Raw genomic sequence first — 26130 nt, forward strand, 5'->3', positions numbered from 1 at the left:
TTCTAAAGTGCTAATACTTGTCCTTCAATTCACACCTATAGCATCATGGTGGTGGTCGTAGGGTTTTGTATGATCAGTTGAATGTGTTGGGGCTGTTTTATACTTCATTGATAGGTCAGCATGATATATTGATACTAGTATAAATTAGACTAGTCTTACATTTTAGCTCCAATCAAGCATAACCCCAAAAGACAGTGATGAAGGGAAATACTCTCATTGAGCAGGCCTTCTGGCAGTATATTTAGTTGTTCCTGTTAGATTGATGGAGAAGTGGTCTGAGATAGGGACAGCCCTTCCATCTTTGGTAGCCCTGGTGCAGGTGTAATGGATCCATGAACAGAGTAGCCATGGTGGCAGGGATGGAAGTTAAACATGAGCCCAACAGCATGCCCCCCTCCCCCTCACCAAGATGTATCTAGATATTGCTAGGGCTGACTACCCAGCCTCCCAGAAGCAGAGCTTGATGCTGAGCCTTCCTATGCACCATTCCTTGAGGAGCCAGGTCAGACACTAGTGCAGGTCCCTTACACCAGACCCTTCCATCCTGATAGACATAGCAGTTTGTGGTTCACCTTCCTTCCTGTCAGGGCCTCAACCTATTGACCTATCTTATATAAGAACATCTTAGACATGTTTTCTGACAAAGGAAGTGCAACCATGAGCACACAGCAAGAGAATTCTCCCATTATTCTATATTAATCCTTATCCAGAAAGAGCTGGTCTTATGGAGCAAAGGACTGGCCTGTCAAAGGCTCAGCTAAGGCACCAGCTTAGGGAAAACATCCTACAGGTCAGTGTGTGATACTATATATATTAGCATACATGCAGTTCTTACTAACCGGTGTCTGATATGTTATGTTCTTGGTAGCTAGAATAGATGAGCCTGGGAACCAAAAAGACAGAAATAGGATTGGCCCCTCTTGCCATCGTCCAAAGGCCAAGTTATCACATTTATGGTTCTGGCCCCTGTAATCTTAGTGTCTACTAGCTTAGATGCTCTGGTTTCCAGGATTGGTGGCTGGGACACGTCCACCGGGGTCCTTGGTTTCTCAGGTCAGTATGTCAAAAGCCAAGAAAGCGGTCCTTGTAAATTGGTAGCTCGATCCTATCATGTGGTACCAGAAGGGGCAGGGAGAGTATGTCTGGAATCCAGGGATAAACCGTAGTGTCTCCTGGTGCTTTCGTGTTGAGTGGGGAGAGAAACGGACAGTTATAGCAACTACAGCCCGACAAGGAAAAGACAACCAGTGCCTCAGCCGCGAAGCTTTGGTCAGGCCTCCAGGTAAGCAGCACAGACCAGCCGTAGTGCTGGTTGAGCATAAGGGGAATCCAGAACGGGGGGTGGGGAATGATCTATCGCAGCTTCAAGACCAACTGCAAGCATGGGGTTGTAGTTGCTTCTGATAGACTCATCTATCTCCGGGGCCCTTGGCCCCTGGCTCTGGCTTAGCCACTGCTGCATAACCAGCCCTGCTTGGGTTCTGGCCAATTTCCTGCAGGCACCACCCAAGAGCAGACTTTGTTACTGCAGCAAGCATCCCTGCCATCATGCCCTGGGCCTTCTATTTTTATAAGAACTGAAGCAAGAGAGGCCTTGAGACTTGCTCATTGCCACGTTTGTGCAACTCAGATGTATGGGGCGGTTATCCCATGAAGTGGAACTTGACCAGTGAGAGACGGGAACTGGCAGAGAACATCTTCCTCTCTCCTTCCCCAGACACATGGTCTGAAGTTACACTTGTTCACATGGCTCCTTGGATGACAGTCCTACCAGATCAAGCAACCAGTGACACTCAGTCCCAAAGTGGCCAGCTTGGTAATGATAACCCGCCCTATATTGGGTCTCACATCCCCTTCTTATTCCCCTTTTCCCTTAATCCCACTTTCCTGGGATTGTATTCTCTAATAAAATATTACACATAAGCTTTTGCCTCAGGCTTTACTTTCTGGGAAGCCCAGCCAAGGCTGAATTAAGAACGTAGAGATTTGAGGTAGAGTGAGTTTGTACAGAGGAGCTAGAAGCAGATGTTTAGTCGGACAGCGGGGGAGAGGGGAGAGGTGTTGGGGAAGTGGGGGAGGGGCCTTTTCTCTTCTGGACTGTTTTCCAATTCGAGACATTTTGAAATATTGGCATGAGGATTTATAATATTATTAAAGAGGCATTAGGAAGAGTGGAAAGTAAGATTATGAGACACGTAAAGAAGGGGAACATTTCCTTTGTGCTTTGGCCTTGACCCATCTCAGAAGACACTTTGTGCAGAGCACATGTGCAGTGCAATGTAGTGCCACTCTACTGTTTGATTAGGGTTTATTTATTTTTAATTTTTAAAGGTTTCATTTCTTTATTTGAGAGAGAGAGCATAAGTAGAGGGGAGGGGGCAGAGGGACAAGCAGACTTCCTGCTGAGCGGGGAGCCTGACGGGGCTCCATAGGGATCCCAGGACCCTGAGATCATGACCTGAGCCAAAGTCAGACGCTTAACTGACTGAGCCACCCAAGCACCCCTTTGATTAGCTTTTAATGAGCAATTGTGTTGGAGCCTTGAAATGTTCTGCCACAAGCCTGTGTGTTTATCCCTCTTATGTGGAAGCCCAGCTTAGGCGTGTGGAAATGGCTAAGTGTGAAGGCATGGCATGGGATCTGTGCCAATTTGTCAAATGGAATTTGTATGGAAAGTGTGCCTTTTAAAAACTCCTGTTTGAAAGACAGTTTGATTTGTAATTTTTAAAGGACATATGATTTCCCTTTCAAATGTGAACTATTGGGGTTTTATTGTCATTGTACCCAAGAAAGTGTAGCATAAACAACCTCACAGCAAAACATGTTAATCTTCCTGAAGAGTCCCACTGACATCTACTTTCCTTTTCTTCCCTTTTGAATTTTTACATGACCCCAGAGTGGCTCTGTTACTAATAGGCACGAATGGCTGAATGCACACTAAAAGCATGGGGCGCTGCTAGTCTGTGGGTTACCATTTAAAACTCTTTCAGATAGTAGCACAGCATGAAATGCTAATTCATTACATCCACAATACCATCCATTAGTGCTTTCTCATCCTGGAATTTAAATAGTCCAAAGCTCAGAGAGTCACTAAAGAGAGTAATTAATACAATAGCACAATTCTCCATGGTTCAGGTGATATGATGGACTGACTTACCTGTCACAAATAAGTATTATAGGAGCCAGTCTCCTTCTGGTTTGCATTTTTAATCAGCCTCCTCCTTCTCCATGTTCCACTGTTCTTTTTCTGGCTGGATTTTATATTTTTGCTGAGTGAGGGTACATTTGACCCTCTGTTCCCATGATCATGCTTCATGCTATTTAAAATAGCTCCACAGTTTGAATGGCGGCACCATTGCAAAAACTATGCACAAAAGGGACATTGTGTATAGGTTTGGGTCTCACCTGTCATTATCTACCTTTCTGCCTGCTCTCCCTTGAAGGGGAGCAGAATTTGTCACCCCCAAATATGCCTGTTTGGCATAAGGATTATTTTGGGCTGATTATTTATAAGAACTAGCAGACGCAGGGAACACTCTGACAACCAAGTGACCTTCTTGCAAGAGCTTTTAGATTTATAAGGGAAATCTCCATTTGTCAGGCTGTCTTCCTCTCTGTACTAGGAAGGGAAGGATGACTAAGTCCCTAGAAACTTCTCAATGGACAAGGCAACGATTTAGATCTCTGCAACAACCTTACTCTTGTTACTTGTTATTTCCTGGTAACCTCCCAGTGACAGGCCTTGCCCACTGGCAACATCTGTCCTTTGTCTCTAGCTGAAACTGGTGTGAAGGTGATGGCTTGGGCCATTTTTGGGGAGTTCCTGTTTTCCTGGGTCTCTCCCATGTATACAGGAAGTATGCATGTTATTAAAGTTTTGTTTGTTTTTCTCTAGTTCATCTGTCTTTTTATTACAGAGGAGTCTCAGCCGAGGACCTAAAAGGAAAATTATTTTTCCTCCTCTTCCAATCTGCTTCATCTTCTTTCATATTCAGGGTACAGATTCCTTATAAAGGAGCTATTCAGTCCTAAGACCCTTTAGAGATAGTTTTCTTGACCTAGGAAGCCTGCCAGTTTGTGTGAGCTGCACGGCCTCCCTATCATACTCAAAGACTCTGACTCTTTGGGATCTAATTTCTATGCCCATTATCAAATATATCTCATAAGCAACTTCACACAGCTCACTACAAGGGGTATGGTTGCTTTTGCGCAGAGTAAGTGGGGGGTTAAAAATCTTTTGCAAATGGTTGGAACTGTTCAAGTGACTTATTTGCATAGGAGAGAAACAGGTGCCCCATAAATACAAGTTTGGCCAGCATTTTAAACTTAGCAACACACCTTCCCATGCCTTATCTCATTTGATGCCCACAACTGTTCTCTGAGTTCAACAGGGCAAGTATCATCAGGTATATTTTTTAACAGACAAACTGAAGCTCAGAGACATTAGGAGATTGCATATAGAAAATCTTGGATTAAATCTAGGACTTCTAACATGAAGTTTTAATTTCTTTTTTTAAAGATTATTTATTTATTTATTTATTTGAGACAGAGAGAATGAGAGAGAGAGAGAGAGAGAGAGAGAGAGAGAGCACATGAGAGGGGGGAGGGTCAGAGGGAGAAGCAGACTCTCTGCCGAGCAGGGAGCCCGATGCGGGACTCGATCCAGGGACTCCTGGATCATGACCTGAGCTGAAGGCAGTCGCTTAACCAACTGAGCCACCCAGGCGCCCGAAGTTTTAATTTCTAATCTGAAGGCCTAAGACTAACCAGAAATGACAGCTCTAAAAACACGGCTGTTTTTCACATCGTTGCTTTATCCTTCTGGTCCCTACATCTCTGGTCATTCCTCCTCTGTCTCTTGTTGGATCATCATCCTTCTCTACCCAACCTCTAATGTTGAAATGCCTCGGAGCTCAGTTTTAGAATCTCTCCTTTCACTCCTGATTTTAGGCTGTCTCATCAGTCTCAATGGCTCCATTTATTATCTATATGCTCAGAATTCTCAATTTATATCACACACTCAGATACCTTTAATATTAGAGTTCTCCAGAGAAACAGAATCCAAAAGATACGTATGTACACACACACATACACACACACACACACACACACACACACACACACACAGGGGAAGACATTTATTATAAGGAACTGGCTCATGGAATTATGGAGGCTGAGAAGCCCACATCTGCCATTGGGAAGCTGGAGACCTGAAAGAACCAATGGCAAAAGTCCAGTTCCAGTCTGAAGACCTGAAAACCAGGAAAGTCAGTGGTGTAAGCTCTGGTCTGAAAGCCAACAGGCTCCAGAGCCAACATGATGTTTTGGTTCAAAAGTCCAAAGTCATGAAAAAGACCGAGATCCAGTTCAAACCATCAGGCAGGAGGAGGTACTCTGGCTCATGGTGGGGGGGATCAACCTGCTTATTCTAGTCAGACCTCCCATGGATTAGATGAGGCCAGTTCACATTTGGGAAGGCAATTTGCTTGACTCAATTTACCGATTCAAATGTTAATCTCAAACAGAAAACATCCCTACATACACACTCAGAATAACATTTGAACAGATATCTGGGTGCTTAAAGGTCCAGTCAGGTCTACACACAGAATTAACCATCACAACTTTTCAGAAACTTATACATCTGACTACCTAATTACCAGGGCTACTTGGATTTCACATAGGTAGGTACCTAAGATTTCACCTGTCGAAAAAATCATGTATAGGCTTTTTCTTCAAATTTATTCCCCCCTCAAATAGTCCTAAAAACCGTAAAATGACACCGCCACCCTTTCAACCACTTAGGTCAGAACCCCAGAGCTGCCTTTCACACCCTTTTCCTCACATTTCCCTGAATCTTCAATTTCAGCCAATTCCAATTCTGAGGTTTTTGTTGAAGCTCTCTACTTTTTCCCGTTTCTGTTGTTACTTAATTCAGGTATCATAATATGTTGTAAGAACTATTGACCAAAATGATGATCTGCAGACTTTGAAATTCCCACCACCCAAATCCAGACTCCATAAAGCACTGAGGGATTGCTTAAAATGCTCATTAAATCATGTTACCACCCAGCTTAAAATTCTTCTATGGCTTCCCATTGCCCATATGATAAATCCAAACTCCTTAACAAGCCCTACAAAGCCTTGCATGATGTGACCTTTGCCAACATCATTAGCCATATCTTGTCGATCTTTTTCATTCGCTATGCCCTGCTGGGAGTTTTTTTCAATTCCTCTCACACAGAGCGTTCTTTTCCGCCTCGAGAATATTACAGATACTGTTCTTTCTGCCAGAAACACTCTTGGCCTTTTACTGACTTTGCCCGGACAAGTTCTGTACAGCCTTCAGGACTAAGCTGGCATGTCGCTTCCCCTGGGAAATCTTCCCGAGTCCCCTGATTAGGTGTATGTGTACTTAAAGCACCTTGTGCTTCTCCATTCCCATCTCCCCTAGCAGACTCTAAGTTTTATCCATCTGAATTATATGCATCTTGTGAGTGATGCAGGGCTCATATAAAGTATGAGTCATTTAATGAATAAATGAATAATGATTTTGTGAGTAAATGAATGGATGAACCATTGAAATGACGGGCTCTTCTAACACAATCGGCTACCAAACCAAGTAACAGTAGCGGAATCTCTTCCCCATCCAAGTGGCAGTCTGGATCATGTAGGGGATCCAAAAGGCAGTCACGGATAACTCCTAGCATCCCACATCCTTAGAGATAAAGAGGAGAATTGTGGGAGGTAAAGAGGAGGCCTGGATGTACCAGGGCAGGAAGAGTGAGAGTCAGAACAGTAATAAAAAATGTAAAACCCTGGCTAGTTTAGCTACTATTTCTATCAGGAATAGCACTCTTAGAGTGCCTGGGTGGCTTTGTTGGTTGAGCGTCTGACTCTTGATTTTGGCTCAGGTTATGATCTCAGGGTCGTGGGATCGAGCCCCATGCTGGGCTCTGTGCTCAGTGGGGAGTCTGCTTCTCTCTCTACCTCTCTCTCTCCCAAATGAATAAATCTTTGCCCCTCCCCACTCTTGCACCCTTTCTCTAAAATAAATAAATAAATCTTAAAAAATAGAAGAAATAGCACTCTCTTTTCTAGAATATAATTTACCTTCTCTGTGGTTTTCCAAAGGCATACATATCCAGGAAAAACATGGCATCTGATACTGATACTCATTTTTTGGTGAGAAGGGAAAGGTAAACATTTAGACTTTTAAAACCACTGGAAGGACCTTCTATCACAGTGGTGATTCTCCTATCTGTTGTAGGGCCACATGGCTCAACTTGGGGGTGACTCCTTGTGTGAGCCATTGTTGGCTGCTGAATGAGATCACTGAGTTCAGGTAATATTCACTGCTTTATGGAGGATGGGTGTGTTAGGCTTGGCTTCTCCATCTATGAGTTCCTATTTCATCTTGATTTCATGGAGTATTACTCTTTGAGATTTGGCTTCAGTGATGAATTTATGTGTTGTGCTCAGGCTCAGAGAATGGATGGCAAGAACAGTATTATGAGGCAATCAAGGATTAGCTGTCTCCTATCACTATGAAGCAAAGATCCATGTCAACTAAAGAGAACTCCTGCTTTTGCCAAGGTTAAAAACATTCAGAGGACTGTCTGACAGGGAGGCAATAGAGAGAGCTATCCAAGTAGTTTTGTTCAACAACGGCAGTTGTAATCAGAAGACAAATGAAGTTAGAGGACACATTGCATTGATCTTAGGGAAACAGAGACACATATGCCAGGGGAGCAAGAAATGTATAAAACAAAGGAAGAAAAAAGGAGAGGCTCTTATTTTGGACTGGGTGGCTTATTGCATTCCACCTTATTAAAACGTGCTCGAGTCTGTCAATTATGCAGTGGATGCTGTATTGTAATTTTTTGTTTACCACCATGCAATGTCTGAACTATCTTTTCCCATTAAGGTACCAAGGTCAATGATACAGATAATTAACCAACTGATTTAGTGCATTAATTTTCCTTGAAGTTCGAGCATGAGTGTCACTATCCAGCCTTGAGATTCCTACTCCACATAGACACCGGAACAAGGGCTGGCTCCATATGGAACACTGAGGCAATCCACGGCTCAAGTGCTGTCTAGCAGCATCGTGTGTCTACTTAGATGATGATGAATGCTATCTTTGTTCCAGGCAGGAAGATGTCATTACGCTGGCTCATATTGCTGACCTCCCAGGGCTTCCCACTAAGTGTTGCCAAAGGGTTGTGGTGCCGATAATTCCTTACAGAGCTCTGAAGAGAATAAAGTGGAGAGGTAAACCTGATGAAAATTGGATAAAGAACCCAAGGTGAATTGAAGCTTAATAAACCAAACAGCAGAGAGTGTGGCGGCTTTCTTTTCCCACCTCTTGTTTTCCCTTCCACAATTGTAGGCAGCACTCCAGCTGTTATTTCTGCCCTCTCAAAGCATTCTTCAGTCACTCATATCCAGTCCTGCACTTCACCTATCAATAAAAGGAACTTGCAATCTTTCAACACAGAGATATTATTTCTGCTTCAACTGATTCCGGGATGCCACAGTTCACAATGAAAATCTGCAGATTGCTGATAGCTCTGTCAATATCATTCAACTGCTAACAACACTTTATTTGTGGTACCTGTAGATAGAGTGTAGGCATCTGAACCCATCAATAAATGGAAAGAAAGTCCTGGGGCTCAAAACAATTTGGTTTTACAAGGAGCCAGGTTTACAAACTTTGCTGCTTCATTACAGAAGAATTCTTTACAAGTTTTAAAGGATGTACGATGTAATCATCTTCTAACAACTTCAATGGTAGGATAGTAAGGGCAAGACCCGTATGCCAAGAGGAGTGTTTGCTGTAATGTATTACTGTTTTGTATCACAGGTGTATATTCAATCCCTTCAAACTACATATTTCACAATAAGCTTCTTATGGTTTTAGAAAGTAGTTCATAGTCGATCTCACTAGTATTTTTATTCTCAGGCTTTTGAATATCTTTTATGTTTCTTCATCATTTCTTTTTCTTTTTCAGCCATTTGCCTCTTTGATTTTATGGCCTTTCATATACACAGATACATACACACATACACGCTTGTGTCTTCATTGCCATTGTTGAATTCAATGAATTCAAAGAAGTTTTGTTTTTATTACAGATACTGACCTTTTGTCTAATGATTAACAAAACTATTGATTCTTTAAGTCAATCTGATTTATAGGGTCTTGATATTCACACTGTTCTAGGACGATGATTCTTAGAAAATTACTAATCATGAATGAATTTCAGTGAAGTGGTAGTACAAGAAAAGAAATATGAAAGAATCAATAAAAATATCATTTTTATCACTGGTTAATGTAATTGAATCAATATCACTGAGCCATTGAAAGTCAACATATCAGAGAGATATATTCAATAGAAATCTACTTTCTGTGAGATGCCTCTGATGTTCAGTGAAAAATGATTAAACAAGTAGAAAATAAACCTATTTGATACAGTATGGATTTTATAAATCAAGATTTAATATTACTTTAGGAGAAGTCAAAATAAATTCTCTATCTGAAAACTATGAGGGTACTATTATTTTCAGGAGACAGAAAAAAAAAAAAACAAACCCAAAAAAACGAAAAACAACTCTACCCCAAACATGATGACTCCATCCTGAATATCTCATGGTAGGTCTATTAGATATTATGGGCCAATGCTCACAGGCAGGGGTATTTTCTTACTGTATTCCTTATGAATGAAATGATGAGGATAAAATTTCCTTACTATCAAATGTTGTCATGGCAATAGTGACCTCACTACCATCATTAATAATCAGTGAGCTAAATTTTCTTAAATATTTTTAAATATACATTGAGCACCTTGAAAGATCTTCACCATCAGAATATTAAGTGACCTGAGAAGTATAGCTTTTTTCCAAAAGAAACTACATAGAAATGGAAAGAAACAGCATCAATATTTTTGGTGAAACACCATGTTCCTGGCACGATTTTTAGGTACACAGGATAGAGAGAAAAAAATTATTCTTGATGTTCTATGAAATGGACTCTTCCCAAATAAATATTTACCAGTTTTCTCCAATAATATATCTGTAAAATTATTGTTGGAAATAGACTCTTTGTCCAGGGAGCATTTTATATTTAACAGAGTTAACACATCTTAATACTGAACAACAGAGAGACGATCATTAGAATGGTAGCCTTTGGTTCTACTGGTTCCTTTGAAAAGCTGAAGTAGTGGTTGTTCTTAGTTGCCTACTTAGCATCTTTTCTCTCATTTCTTTTTCCCCAGAGAACCCCAGTTTTGTTAATGTATCTTCTTCCTTTCCAGTCAACTCAGGCGTCTCAGGTGAGTCTGAACCCACCCACAGTTCCAAGAGTGAGTGTGATTGGTTTGCTTAAGTTTGTAGGAGGGGGTCATGTGATAGAATTTGGCAACAAAGGCTCATGGACATCATGCACGTGCAGGATCATCTTAGGAGAGCTCTTCCCTGCTGTCCTGGGAAAGGTTACAAAGACGACCCTTTCTCTTTTCCCTTTGAATAATCTGTCCTGTGCAAACATTGGGTGTGGAACTATTGCTCCATCTGAAGACCAGCTGGAGGAGAAAGCTAGCAGACACAAGAAGGCATAACCAAATGAATTGCAGGAAAATGACGTGGCACCAGAAGATTCAGGCAAATCTTGAAGCCTGTCCTATCCCTGCATTTCCAAAGTTTTGGGCCAATAAATGCCCTTACTGTTGAAGCCAATTTGAACTGGATTTTCTGTTACTTTCAACCAGCGTCATCCTAAATAATACCTAATATTATCTAAATAATTGGAGTATTAGTAACTATGAAGAAGAGGCAATAGGAGATAAATACCAGTATGGAAGAAATGCATGCTCTAAGTCCAAGTATCTGGTGAAAATGATCAACAGTTGTATTGATTATCTGCTAATCACCTACTAATTCTTCATATGTCCTAATATGAAGATTTTTAAGACATTTTGAGATTTTATGCCTATCTTTTATCATTCTTTATTTTTTCTTCATTTTTCTTTCAAGTTTTCATCCCAGTATTGGTCTTTTGTAGACATGATCTTGGAATAAATTGGAAGTGACTGATTAGTGTCATTTCTGAACTCAAAGAAGATGGTCTCTGTTCACAGGAAGGAAGTAATCTATTTAAGGAAAGAAATAATCTAAGTTTTAAAACACAATAATAACTAACGTGATACATGAAAAATATCCTTATTGTCAACTGATTGAAGCAGATAGTGTGTGCCTCAGGAACTTGGGATTGTGTGACTTAAGGCTTTGTGGAGAGGAGAGGGAGACAGAGAGGCTTGGGAATGACAGAGAGTTATTTGGGTCTTCAAAGAACAAGAAGAATTCAAATCTACATTTGGCAAGATGGTTGAAGTCTAAGATAAGACATCTAAAGAATCTAGACTTGAACCTAGGAGCAACAAAAATAGACCTGGGACCAGGCACCCTTATAGCATCAAATTCCGAGATAGCAGAGTTCACTCTGAAGCCATTTTTTTATTGATTATGCGCACTCGTGTTTATCACTTGAAGCTGGTCTGCTGTCTTCATGTCTCCTCTAGGACCTTAAAGAACATGAATAAGAATACTTCTGCCTCACCAGTGAAATGGTTAATTTAAAATGTTTTTCAAGTCGAATGTTAAAAAAGGCATAAATATCCAAACAACCTTTGTTTATATTTACTTCTAATAAGAGCTATAAAACATGTCTCAACAAGCAGCAATTTAATTACATGCATGCATTTGATCCGCAGAACATCCTGTTCATAATAAACCCTTACCTATAAATATACACTGAAAATACAAACTAAGCATTCATGTTAAGCAGTGTGGTCTGTTTTCTAGATGCCCTAAGTTTTGCTCTGGAATTGTTTGTATAACCTCAGGGAGGCCCTATATTCTTTGCATGGTCCATTGCATAAAACTTCAGTTTTAATTTGGGAAGTCAGGGGCATGTGACTACTTTCCCAAGGTAGGAATATCACAAAGAATTTTGTAGCTGCAAGTCACCTGCTCATCCTAGTTTTTCCAAAAGACTTGTGAATTTCTTTATATAAGAAAGAGAAATGCTACTCTTGATCAGTTGCCCAGGAATAAAAGCTATAATCAATCACATGGTGGGCTTCCCCATCGCTGATCACATTTCATTTTGGGGGGTGTGTTCACTTTTCATAAGACACTGTTTGTTAGCAAATTTCCATAATGTTACCAGTGAGCAAGAGAAGAGCATGTTCTACTACTTCTTTTTTTTTTTTTTTTAAGATTTTATTTATTTGACAGAAAGAGCACAAGCAGAGGGAGAGGGAGGGAGAAGCAGCCTCCTTGCTGAGCAAGGAGCCCGATGTGGGACTCGATCCCAGGACCGTGGGATCATCACCCAGGCCGAAGGCAGCCGCTTAACCGACTGAGCCACCCAGGTGTCCCGGATGTTCTACTACTTCTAAGTGGATAGGTTAGGGAGCAATGGTGGAGAGAGTTGGAATTCTGTGGTAAAGTGTTTATTGACTTTTTTTGTGAATTACTCTTTTGTTGTAGAATCACATGCACACACATACATACCCATGGATGCATAAAAACCCAAGCATTCTCTTGTTCTTTGCCCTTGTGTGCACATTCATACACACAGAGCTTTGAAAATTGGAATTCAGTTTAGTAAGGAATTTTAAAAAGTGTGACCCTCTATTTCCAGAGGCATAAACTTCCTATGATATTGGATTTAAATTTTGTTTCACATTGTGACATTATACACAAACCCACTAAATATGCACAAATATGCACAAAGTCAGATATTTCACTAAGCCATACTTGCCTTTTGAATATGAGATGCAATCAGATAATTTTTTATTTTATAGTATCTCTCATTGAAAAATAAACAAGGAAAGGTTACAACCCATAACACTGATGGGTCATATCAGTTGAAAAACACTGTCTTTAGGTACATTATGTAATGTTTGCAGACAATTGTAATGCATGTTAACATATTTATGTGTTGGTTTGTTAATATGTTAACTAGATTCTCCTGAGTCAGGGATTACTACTAGAATAATTCTGAGACTCAGTATTTCTCAGTGTTTCATTTTTAATGTCATCATGGTAGAAATATTTTTGGGCCAGCACTTTTTCCTCCTGGGTAGTATCAGTGAATTTTATAGCCTAAATTCTTTTGGATCTCCAGAAATCTCTTGAAACACAAAGAAACACCAAAGCAGCTCACTTCTGCCACGTCATATTTCTAGAACCAACTTTATTTAAGAGCTCCAGCTGTTCAGATGTTCCTAGTGGCATTTTCCAGTGCAAAGAATATTCCACAACATGATGAATAGATTAGCAATTGTTGATAGTGACGGAAAACCTCCAGGGAATATCCATGGGCTGGATTACAGGACTAGACTCTCTCCCATAAGTACAAGTCAAGTGGAACCAGGATTTGGCTTTGGCACAAGCCCTGTTGTTGTAAATGCTGAAAAGCAACACTTCTCTGCATCCACTTGTGTGTTTTCAGTTAGCACATCAGTAGGTTAGGTAAAACTTCACCTTCATCAATTCAATGACCTAAGCAGGTCATAATTTGTTGTTATATGCACATTTTTTTGCAGAAAGGATATTGGTCCGCTTGACTTGGGAATGCATTTTAAACTTTAATCAAACAAGAAGAGGTCAGTAGTGCTTGGCAACAAATGAATACATTAGTGCTGGAAACCACACTGGAGTATGTAACTTCTCACTCAATTTTTAAAAAATTTCCACTCACAAATTGGAAATGATACATACATTAATATATATACATATATCTGTGTATATATATATATATATATATATAAAATCTCCAATGATATATAAGTCAAACTCATTAAAGCATAATATTAAGCTATGTTTCCAAAACCAGTACAAGATTTGTGCTGGTTCATCTCTGTTTTCACCTTACTCCTTCGTGAGCATAGTGTAATAACTAATAAAGCTTAGTCATGAAATTTACAGCCCCAAGGAAAGGTAATTTGACAGATCAATATTAAGACTGAGTACAATGCTTTGCCTCATCAGCATGAAGCTCTATTCAAAGGAACTGTGGAAGAAAAAGGCAAAAGGCACCATCTGGATGGAATTACAAAGTGGCTGATACGTATAATGGCTTTGTTAATGGTGGTCTATTTTGCCCTGAAGGAGTTACATTATAATTCTGTGACTCTCAGAGGCAAATTTGATTCTGCCTCAGATGCAGGTCTATATCTGAATCAGAATTTTGTTCTTTTACTTTTCAGAACGTTCACTCCTCTATCTCTGGACTAGAGTCCACTGACCATGCTTTAAAGCAAACATCCTCATAGGACACTGGACAGTCACTCCATTTGATATAATTGGCAGTGATACTTTTTTGGGGGGGGGTGGAGGGGCAGAGGAAGAGAGAGAGAGAGAGAATCCCAAGCAGGCTCCACACCCAGCATGTGAGCCTGGTGTGGGGCTGGATCCCTCAACCCAGAGATCACAACCTGAGCCAAAGTCAAGAGTCAGATGCTTAACCGATTGAGCCACCCAGGCGCCCCAACAGTGATAGTTATTTTTAAACAAAAGGACAGGGGGAGGGGCTACCAGAAAATCTGCTTTATAAACAGACCCCCAAACCAAGATTATGGAAAGATTTGGCACAAGCCCAACACTCCAATATGTCTCAGAGAAGGAGATATTGTTAGAACAATGGGATCTTAAGCCTACTGGATTCTACTAAGAGCATAAGGAATATTCAGGGATTTCTAGACATCTCTGAAACATTTTGAAATCCTGGAACAATTATTTTGAGAAGTGACGTTTGTTATTTTCGTAGGTCTTTAGATCTGCTTTAACAAAGGGATTTGGATTTTACAGATGCTAGTGTCTAAGTTGGAATAAGAATGGACTGGATTTGGTGACTCTGGGGACCTCACTATCTGCACCCATGGCAACTACATTGGAGCAGTGTCTCACCACATCAGTTTCAAGGACACCTTTACCAGCTGAGCTTTAATTAATGATAAGTCAACAGACAGGTGACAACCGTTATATTCTTTCACCTTATCACTGGGGCTAGAATTAGTGACAAAAAGTTTTAATTAAATTTTGTTTTGTTTTGTTTTAATTAAATTTTAACTTCATCTAACTTAATTGACTTTATATGAAGATGGAACATACATACATGCATGCACACACATATATTTGCATGTATGTATTTGTTTAGTAATTAAAGTTTTCCAACTTAATTTATATTAGAGCATTTAAGGGGAAAGTGATAGTATTTAACCCAAATTAATCCAGTATAAATTTAACCTTCTGCAAGTGTCATTCTTAAATGTAAAATATTTAAGAGTGCCTGACACATAGTAAGTGTGCAATAAATGTTTGTTAACAAGAACAATTTTACTTGTCTCATTTGCCTGCCTTTGCTCAGAATCTCTCTCCACTCTTCTGCACATTTTCCCCATGAGCCTGTCCATGTGATACACTGGCTACAAATAATAAAAGAATTGATCTTTTCAGCGACTTAAGAGAAAGTAATGGCCCTGTTTTTCATAGATCCATTCTATACATTTCACTTAGGGATAGGGGTCATATCTACATGCTCCTCCTAATTCCCCACCGCTCCTGTCATGGTCCCCTTTTCTTGTAGGGAATTACCACCACCTTTAATTTAGAACTGTGGGGGAGGTTCTTTATAAAACATTTAAAAACACTTAAAAGCATAGAGAAAATATGAAAGTCACTTTAAGTCTCATCACTTACTGATAGCCATAACTGACATATTTACTAATTTCCTTCGTCTTTTTTTAGATGCATGGATTACTTTCAGTCTTTAAAGAATGCTAGGGTTGGGGCATCTGGGTGGCTCAGTCGTTAAGCGTCTGCCTTCGGCTCAGGTCATGATCCCAGGGTCCTGGGATCGAGTCCCACATCGGGCTCCCAGCTCAGCGGGAAGCCTGCTTCTCCCTCTCCCACTCCCCCTGCTTGTATTCCCTCTCTCGCTATCTCTCTCTCTCTGTCAAACAAATACATAAAATCTTTAAAAAAAAGTAAAGAATACTAGGGTTATCCTACCAATGTGCCCTGGTGACCTACTTTTCACTTAGACATTTCAAATACTATTTCATGTCATTAGATATTTTTCAAAACCATTATTTACAATGACCACTTAACATTCCTTTCTGTGACTATATCCTATTCAACCTTTTCTTCGGGGTCAGACATGTAGATTGTATCAATATTTTGCTATTATAAATAAATGGTAATATTCTTTGCACACGGATTATTAGTAAACATTGTTGATGGATTCCTCTCACTCCGGTGACATCCACAATTTGATGGATAGGATATGAAGCTGTAATTTAATTCCTTCCTTAGGAGCACCGTCAGCTTGTCGTGATGTGTCTGTCTCATGATACAGCCTCGTGGAGGACAGTGGAAGGCAACGCACCTTCCGTAACGAAGCCAGCTCTGAGAGCAGCTCCAAGTCGATTTTATATCCAGCCCAAACTTCCCCTAGATCCAGAATCACTTATATTCTATAATAGAACAGCACCTGGCACTGAGTGGGCCGTCAATAAATCCTTGTAAACTGAGTATCCAAGCATCTGTTGGACATTTCACTTGGTTGTCCTACAGGCATTTCAAACTTAACACGCCCACATGCTAAACTCATAATAACTGCCATGAATCTCCCATAAAACCAACAAAACACCACCTATATCTCTCTCCCTCCTCCCCATCTCAGCAAATCGGACCATGACTCACATGTTGTGTCAAACCAGAAAGTGGGGAACCATCCTCCACACGTTCGTCTCCCCCACCCCCCCACCCCCCAGTAAGTCTCGTTGCTTCCTGTCCAGAACCAGCCCTTCCAACCCATCTTCTAGCCACCGCTGCAGCCACCACCCTGGTCCGAGCCACCATCGCTTCATGGTGAGCCCTTCTTTCTGGTCTTCCCACTTCTACTACTGACCTCTTTCACACAGACATGTTTTAAAATACATTTGCAGCCCTTTGAACATACCATGCAAACTCAGACGCCTTTACCAGGATTCACAAGGCACTACCTGAACTGCCCCCTGCCACAGACCCTTTTGTAGGTTCTGTGGAGAGTCCAGCGTGTCTCGTCCTCAGGGTATCTGCTTCCACTGTCCCTTCGTGTTCTGTATTTGTCTCCCCTTCCCTGTTGCCCTTCACAAAGCTGGGTTCTTCGTACACTTCAGCTCTGAGCCTATCCCACCTGCTCTAACACCCACCACTCTCTGTCAATGTGCCTTTTGTATTTCCTTCACCGCATGGACCATCATTTACAAATACATTTATTTTTATTTTTCCTTTGTCTTTCTCACTCAATGAAAACCACAAGAAAACAAAGGCCATACTACCTATTTTATTAATAGGGTTTTACTCACTGCCTAGCACAGTGTGTGGCACATAGTGGACCCTTCAGGGATATTTGAAAGGAGAGATATGACCTTAGGATCCATCACTCTGGGATGGTTTGGGGATAACTTAGAATAATCTCCATTTACAGGTCCCCCGGCTTACAGGATCCCAAAGAATGCATCTTTTCCTAGCTGGGCAATCCAGTATTTTTTCAAAGCTCCCTGAAAGAATTCTATCCCTGAGAAAACTCTTGATGAGTGTTTGTTTTTTTTTAAGATTTTATTTGTTTATTTGAGAGAGAGAGAGAGAGAGAGAGAGCACAAAGCAGGGGAAGCAGCAGGCAGAGGGAGAAGTTGGCTCCCCGCTGAGCAGGGAGCCCAATGTGGGGCTTGATCCCAGGACCCTGGGATCATGACCTGAGCCAAAGGCAGATGCTTAACCGACTAAGCCACCCAGGCATGCCTTGATGAGTGTTTAATAAGTTCAACAAATGGTTTCTAAGCTCTTTCTTCAAGGTGGCCATATCCTACAGCCTGTGTTACACTCCGACCACCCAGCTCTCCCTTAGACATGAACCTAACTGTTGACTTCTCTCCTACTTCTCATCGCACACCTGGCCATACTGCCAAGGCAGGGCTCTGCTTATAATGATCCTAAGGAGCATGGTTCTGTGGTGATAGTGCACTTATCTACTTTGTTGCCCTTGAGGTGTTTCAATTATCATTGTAATCATTTCATGATATAATTATTTTATTTTATTAATTTTTACTAAGAATAGCAACTCTAAAGCCAATACCATCCAAATCTCCAGTTTTGAGGCCTAAGAGATTTAGTAACAGGTGTAAGAAAATCAAGAAACGGACTCACAGTGATTGCTGGTTTCTGCTGAGTGTTCAACACAGAGAGGACAGAAAGACAGTAAGGATTCTCTCTGACAATACGCACTGGGACTTATTTCTTGGGTTTAGCCTCATTCAGAAGCTAAAGTTAAGATAATTCACTTAAACGTCTACAATTTTTGATTTAGAACTCTTATCAGATGGCTAATCAATTCCAAAGCGAGGTCACTCTCTCTCTCTCTTTTTTTTTTTGGCTGAGCCGATTTAACACAACCTCTTTCCGAGAGGCTGCTAGCACCAGTGAAATTTTTAAATTCTCCATATGCAGAGAGAGTGATTATAGCACATTTTGCCAAATAAATGCATAATTGAACATTAAACATCTGGTTTTTAAAGTCTGTGTCAATATTGTCCACATTCTCTGATTTTCTGCAGATTTACTTGTTGCCCTCAAAGAACACAGACTATTCGGTTTTCATAATAACAAATCCTGCTGCAGGATTTAAAAGTAAGGCAGTGAACGAAAGCAGTGAAAGGCAGGACAGCTGATTTGCCTTAGATGAATGGTGAAGATTTAGGCGACGCAAGAATTCATGCCCTGAACTGGCCATCTAATTAAAATGAGAAATGACACAGGCCGCAGCTAAGCAGTTTGGGGAATTACTAATCAGGCAAAAATGCAAATAGGGACACTATCGTTTAGAATGTTCGTTTGCATCTCTATGTCACCCAGTCCAAATGACAGGCAGGAAATAATATCAACAAGATGCAGACAACATTAAAAAATGTTTAACCCTCCTGTAGCACAACATGGATGGGAAGAACAGATTATCAGTCTCGTTCAAGTACGGGAGTATTGAGGATTTACCAAGGAGTATGCGACTTACCCAAAGATACCTACGTCAAGGTGGAAGATAGGGAGTGTTGATGATCAGCTAGTTCCCTGGTCTCTTTAGAGGGGTCATCCTCCATTAGACAGACACGAGCAAAAAAGAATCCACAAGTAGTGAAGCAGAACGAAGGTAGGTGGTCTTTGCGGGGATAGATAGACCCACTGGAGGGGAATGGAACTGGTTTACAATTGTACTAACTATTGGCAAGCAGGCCAGTTAAGAGGAGGTTAAACACAACACACAACTCAAACCCCCAGGAGGAAGCATGCTGCTTTCCCGGGAAGGATCTGCCAAGTTCTCCACTTCAAAGAGAGCTCAGTAGGGGTGCGGACGAAGGGAAGAATTTGGATGAACATGTGAAAATGTTTACATGGATCTAGGAGAAGAGATTGAACAAATTCACATGGACTAGAAAACTGCCTTGAAAATCATACAAAGAGATATGAGTCAAGAAAGGAAAATGATTCAGTGAGCGAGCCAGGTGCTGAAGAAGCAGTTTTGACCAACAGAATGTTATCGTGCACATGAGTCCTAACGCCGGTCCTCTAACTTCTTGCTTGTTGAGTGATGATGGAAAAAAGAATCACAAGTAGGCCATGTCTGCAAAACAGGCCTCTTTGCAAATGTCTCTTCAGTTTTTATCAGAGGTTTTTTTTTTTTTTCCCCTATAGCTTTACATGGCATAGTTTTGACGGATTTGACAGCAAGCACATTCCGCGTATCTTTTAGGGAAGGAGCTTTTCCCACAGGAATAAACTAACAGTCATGTCTCTGAGTTGGCTTTTCTGAGCCTTGGCGCTCTGGTTACGTCCAGGATGTCTGGCTCTGCATGGGCTGTTTTGCAGATCTCATTTGTGAACCTCACGTGCCAGGAAAGTTTGGTAAAATGGAAACAGGGGAAGGTTGCTAACTGGCTTCTGGTTTAGGTAGAGAGTGGATTTAGGCAGGAAGAGATCCTGCCTCTTCACACAGAGCTTCCCTGTGACTTAACAGATCTTGGTCCTATAGTCAGAATACGAGGGAGAAAAAAATTAATGGCAGTATTGGCTAATTTAATGCCAGATTGGAAAGGGCCCAACTCAGATACTCAATGGATGCTTGCTGAAAAAAAATAGGAGAAGAATTTTTCTAGTATAACAGGCACAGATATAAACATATGTTTTGAAGTAAAAAAATGCAACGTCTTTTCATTGCAGAGGCTTTTGGTAATTCACATGGAAGGTGGGACGTTCTTGGTTGGACACGACGAGGTATGTGGGCCACCCACAGTGGTGTTCACTTGCTAGAGAAGTCTGGTATGGCATAGGATCAATATAATCACTTGTGTCAACTTTTCCTTAATTGGGAACAAGTAGATATTATAGGGAATTGCTTTGTAAAAGTACTAGTTAAACACTTTAGAAATGCGCTAATATAAATAAATACTAAACTGCATGTCCTATTACTGCTAATTTATGACCAAAAGATTTCTCCTTGTTTTTGCAAATGTGAATAATTACACCTAACATCTCCAGGCACTGAAATTACATGCATTTGAATGATTTAGGATGCAAAATAACACTGATCTTTTTTAAGCTCAATGGGAGAGAAAATATGTGTTTAGAAGAGATTGTGACTTCTAATGCTATTCTCATGATACAGGTGGTAGAGTGAGCTAATAACATTTGCACTTCCTCATGTGGACTTGAGATTTTAGAGCTTCTTTGAGCAGTTTTGGATCATTTTCACTGCATCAGATATTTGTAAAACAGTCTCACCAAATTACTTGGGAAAAGTCCACTTACGAACAAATAGATTAAAAAAAAAACTGTGTGGAACCCAATGAGTGTGAAGAAGGAAAAGGGATACTAAGAAAAATTTTACCTCTGTATTTCACATCTTTAACTATCAAAGATGACCAACGATGCTGAACTGGAGTCATTTCACTTCCAGTAGAACCCCTTATCCCCTGTTTTGATTTCCAGGGTTTCAGTTATCCCTGGTCAATGGCATTTTTGAAGTGGATGACCCTCCTTCTGATGTATGGTCAGAAGGTCAATAGTAGCCTAATGCTACATCACAATGCTTGCATCATTCATCTCACTTCATCTCATCATGTAGGCATTTTATCATGATGCATCTTCACAAGAAGGGTGAGTGCAGTACAATTATATACTTCGAGTGAGAGAGATTCCACATAACTTGTATTCGTATATTGTTTTAATTGTTCTATCTTGTTATTAGTTATTGTTTTAATCTCTTACTGCATCTAGTTTATAAATTAAACTCTATCATAGGTATGTATAGTATATATAGGGTTTGGTATTATTTGTCACTTCAGGCATTCATTGGGGGTCTTGGAATGTATCCCCCAGGGATAAGGGGGGACTACTGTATATCTATATATTTGTGCTTCTAGAAATCTATTTTTTCCCTAGTTTCTCACTGGAACATTTGCCTTAAGTAGTGCCTTTAAGAGTTTATATGGTCTGAATGGTACCTAACCAAAGGTAATTATCCTTTGTGTGTGTGACATTCTAATCATTTCCATAGCAACCACTTATGGGTTAAGATGTCACAAAGAGGATTAAGACTTCATTTGTGGAATAAACAACAGGAATGAAACATCACTAAGATATAGATGCTGCTTTTGCATTAAATAAATGAGTGGGAAATAGACAAAATGGAATAGCAGTATTTTGCAATTAAAAAATTCATTGCACTTATAAGTTGCCTGTGAGTGAGGGAATCCTCAAATGTGAGTTTGAGCAGATGGTGTCTTCTCATCAGGGGTGATAAAGACCCAACTGTACGTAGCCATTTAGAGATTAGAGCTATTCTCTGTTTCTCAAAGGGCAGTCCTTTATCTAGCTGCATAGCATGAAACACTTTGCAGAAAAAGTGTATTATTGTGTATAACCTGCAACTTGTCATTTTAGGTTTTCATCAAAAATGCTCCAATTTCTCCTAATCCAAAGAAGCTTGCTTTGCTTCTAAAGACCGCCCCTCATTCCAATGGAGAGAGCCAGCTGCATTCACACAATAAATCACAGGGAGCATCCTTGGGTACTTTCCAAGTTTGGAGGAACTGTTTTTGGGTAAAGACTAAGGCTATTATCTATTATGGGATCACAGGGATCTATAGACTGTGGACATATTTTCTAAAGTAGGAGGTAAACTCCCTGAAAAACAAGACTATTTTCTTCACCATTTACCCAGAAATGGAAGCAGTCTTGGGCACAGAGTAGGTACTCAAAAAGTATTAAGTTGATGAATAAATGCAAGTAGCAATGGCTACCATGAGAGCAAAGTCAGAAATGCCTATGATGTAACTTTTAGAAGGCTTCACCACGAAGCTAAGATTCCAGCTTCAAAGAACACAAACTTGAATCTCCCCTTTGCAGGAAGTTGCCACACTCCTGTTCTTTTGTTTTGTTTCGTTTCTGTTCTTTTTTTTGCTAAAGCAGATCATAAATCCTGTCTTAATGTACATTTGCAGTGAGATACAAGACCCTGGCTAGGGGAGAGAACATTTAGCCCTGGTTGTGGAGAGATGAAGCTGCAGCGGCAGGCGGAGACCAAGCCATACCGGAAACCATGACAAGAACTGGCTGTGCCTCCCGCCATTTCTAGTTAAAGCTTTCCTCTTTCTCCGTGGATAACTGAATGCTACCTCTTTCCTCCAACCTGATTTATTCCTAGTTGACTTCACCTGAGTGAAAATGTTCTTGCAAAGAGATGGTAGAGAGAAGCGGGTGTGTGGCCATACATAGGAATAAACATTAACTTGATTAAGGACCTAAGTGTAAGAAGGAAACCATACAAGCACTGGAAGAAAATATGGGTGAATTCCTCCTTAACCTTGGGGCAGGGAAAGGCTTTTAAACTATGTCTTAAAATCCGGAGGTAATAAGAGATAAACATCTCTTACATAACAATGGAAATATTTTACATGGTAGAAACCTCTTATAAATAGTATCAAAAAAAAACCCTGATAAACCTGGAGACAATATTTATAACATATATCATAGACAAAGGGCAAATGTCCCTAATATATAAAGCACTTTTAAAAACTTGAGAGACAAAGGATAAAAAACAGTAGAAAAATGGGAAAAGATCCAGAGAATTCATGAAATGTATATGAAAAGGTTCTTAAACATATGGAAAAACATCAGTATCTTTAGAGTGTAATCTTAAATTTTAATGAAAAAATAAATATATTTCTCACCTATCAAATTAGCAGAGATTAAAAAACATAATAACACAGCCTGTTGTCACACATTACTAGTAGGAATGCAAACTGAAAAAAAAAGTTCTACACGGGATTTGGCAATACCTATCAAAGCTACATATGCACTTTTATCTTTTGACCCAAGGGTTTAACTTTCTAGGCAGATGCATCTAAAACAATAGGTAAATAGATGTGTGCGTAAGATCATTCCTTATAGCATTGCTTGCAATTGCAAAATAATGAAAAAAAAAAAAAAACCCTAAATACACATACATAGGAGAATCATTGAATAAACTATTGTATAGCAGCACAAGAGAGAAAACGAGGGGGATTTCTGTGAACTGGTATGAGGAAATTTCCAGAATATATTGTTAAGTGAAAAGAACAAAACGCAAAATAGAATCTATAGTATGCCACCACCATGTAAGAAAATGCACATGTATTTGCTTATTTGTGCACAAGAAATACAGAAAAGAAACTGAAGAGACTGGTTTCCCAGCAGAGGGTGGGTGGGAAAGGGTGAGGGAGAATGGGAATGGAGCAGTCTGATAAGGAGGGATTAACACTTTTCTGAGCATACCTTGTTGTATAGCTCTAACTCTCAGAACTGCAGTTTCATTTCACATAGCCAAGAAAATCAAGAATAAGAAAACAAGATGTGTGGAAAGCCCAAAATTAAATATTAACAAAACCAAGTGAACCTAAAAATGGATTATGAATTGGTGACAGAACAACACTGAAGGGGGTAGGGAAGAAAAAAAACTAACCAAAATAACTTCGGGAAACAATATGATGATTAAATGCTATAAATCCAAAGACAAAACACATACACACAGACAACTGTATACAAATTCAATTATTAAATTTGTCACAGGGTTATGGGTTATAACTCCCTTATATGTATATTAGGATTGAAAAAAATAAGTAAATACAGCATAGATAACGAAGACTAGGTTCTTCACTGCTAGAAAGAAGTCATAAGGAAGGTGAAAATGAACCTATGGTATTGGATTGGAATCTCTTTCTCTCTCTCTCTGAAAACAGATGGATATAGAATTACAGCTGTTAGTGTGTATGTGTGGGTTGATATACGTACATATATTTACTAGTCCCTTCTGCTCAGAGGTCCTAGATACAATGATTTTTCAGTAGTAATTGCATACCTTGGGTCTAGATTTTGGTTTCTAAACACTATTTTCCAATGAAAGAGACCAGGGCTCCTTGGAGACGTTCCAGGGTTGGAGTAGAGAAATACGAGAAGAACCTGAAACATCTTGTGGTGTCATAAGTGGCAATTGCTCCAAAACAGATGGGGGCATGTTTGGAGGACTAATGAGTCCACCCTAAGAAGTTCCTCATGGCAAAGTCTGGAACAATTTGATATAGTTATACTTTTTATATATTTTATTTAAAAATAAATAATGATAGTATTGGCTATAATGGCATAAGTTCATACTGATATGAACACATAAATAAGGAAGAAGGAATGCCTTTTTCTTAAGGATTCCAACTAATAAATATAGAAAGAATGAAATAGAAAAATCACCATTGGACAAACAACCCAGTGATAAGGGTTACAGACAAGAGCCACAAAGTGGATGCCAAAATTAGGAGACAAAGGCTTGATCAGGAATCAGGATATTTGCATAGTCTCAAAGTCCTACAAAAGATAAGGAATTTTAAGAGAAAAATAGTAACTTCATAAGTGGAAATATCCAGTATACAAACTGTAACGAAGTGGACAAAGTCAGCTTCCCCAGTAATAAGGCATATCAGCCTCATGAACGCCCAGAGGTGATGCACTGAGAAGGGCAATGTCATTTCTAGGGTGTTCTTGCCAAAATGAGTAACCTCCTCTAATTAGGGGAAAATATCAGACAAACAGCAAATGAGGGATATGCTACAAAATAACAAAATAACTCTTCAAAAATGTCAAGTTCACAGACAACGAGGGAAGACTAAGCAACCCTCACAAATTGGAGGAAACCAAGAGATAAAGGGCAACAGTGGAAAAACTGGTGAAATTTGAATATGGTCTACAGTTTTGTTAACAGTCCTGTATCAATTTTTAATTTCCCAGTTGTGATCATTTTATAGTGATCATGTAAGATGTCAACATTAGGGGAAGCTGGATGATGAGTATGCAGGAACTCTTCTATTTTTACAACTTTTCTGTAAGTCTAAGATTATTTCAAAATAACAAGGTAAAAAGGGGCACCTGGGTGGCTCAGTCAGTTAAGCATCTGACTCATGATTTCAGCTCAGGTCATGACGTCATGGGTTGTGGGACTGAGCTCTGCGTGGGGCTCTGTGCTCAGTGGGGAGTCTGCTTGAGAGGCTCTACCTTTGCCCCTCCCCCCTTCTCTCTTTCAAACAAATTAATAAATCTTAAAAAAAACAAAAATAAAAAAATAAAAAGGTGGAAAAAAAAGGAATACAAGGTGCAATAAAATTTGTTCCCATTTCCCTGTCCCCATATGGTACAGTTTTTAGGAGCTTGCATTGATCATTGGTTAGCAGTGGTAAAACTAACATTTGGTAGGTTTGAATAGAAAAATAAAGAAAAATCAACTTCACAATTATTTAATACTTAAATAAAAATCGTGAAAAAATAGAAAATAAGCAAAAAGAAAAAAATAATCTGTCACCTCACTATTAATCTGCCCAGATTTTCCTATGGACATGTATATGCATTAAAATATGAATATATGTGCATGTATATAATTTTTGTTATAATCAGATTGTTTGGTAATCTGCTTTTTTCACTTAAACTAGTCACATATTTTGTGTAAATACATAT

General features: G+C 39.8%; 1 protein-coding gene across 1 annotated transcript in view; it reads right to left on the bottom strand.

Moving 5' to 3' along the window:
• CELF2 (CUGBP Elav-like family member 2) overlaps window positions 1-26130 on the bottom strand; it is a 797242-nt gene that overhangs the window by 535580 nt on the left and 235532 nt on the right. The gene's annotated exons all lie outside the window — the stretch shown is intronic.

The sequence above is a fragment of the Zalophus californianus genome, chromosome 9, assembly GCF_009762305.2.
Source record: "Zalophus californianus isolate mZalCal1 chromosome 9, mZalCal1.pri.v2, whole genome shotgun sequence".
NCBI classification, from domain to species: domain Eukaryota; kingdom Metazoa; phylum Chordata; class Mammalia; order Carnivora; family Otariidae; genus Zalophus; species Zalophus californianus.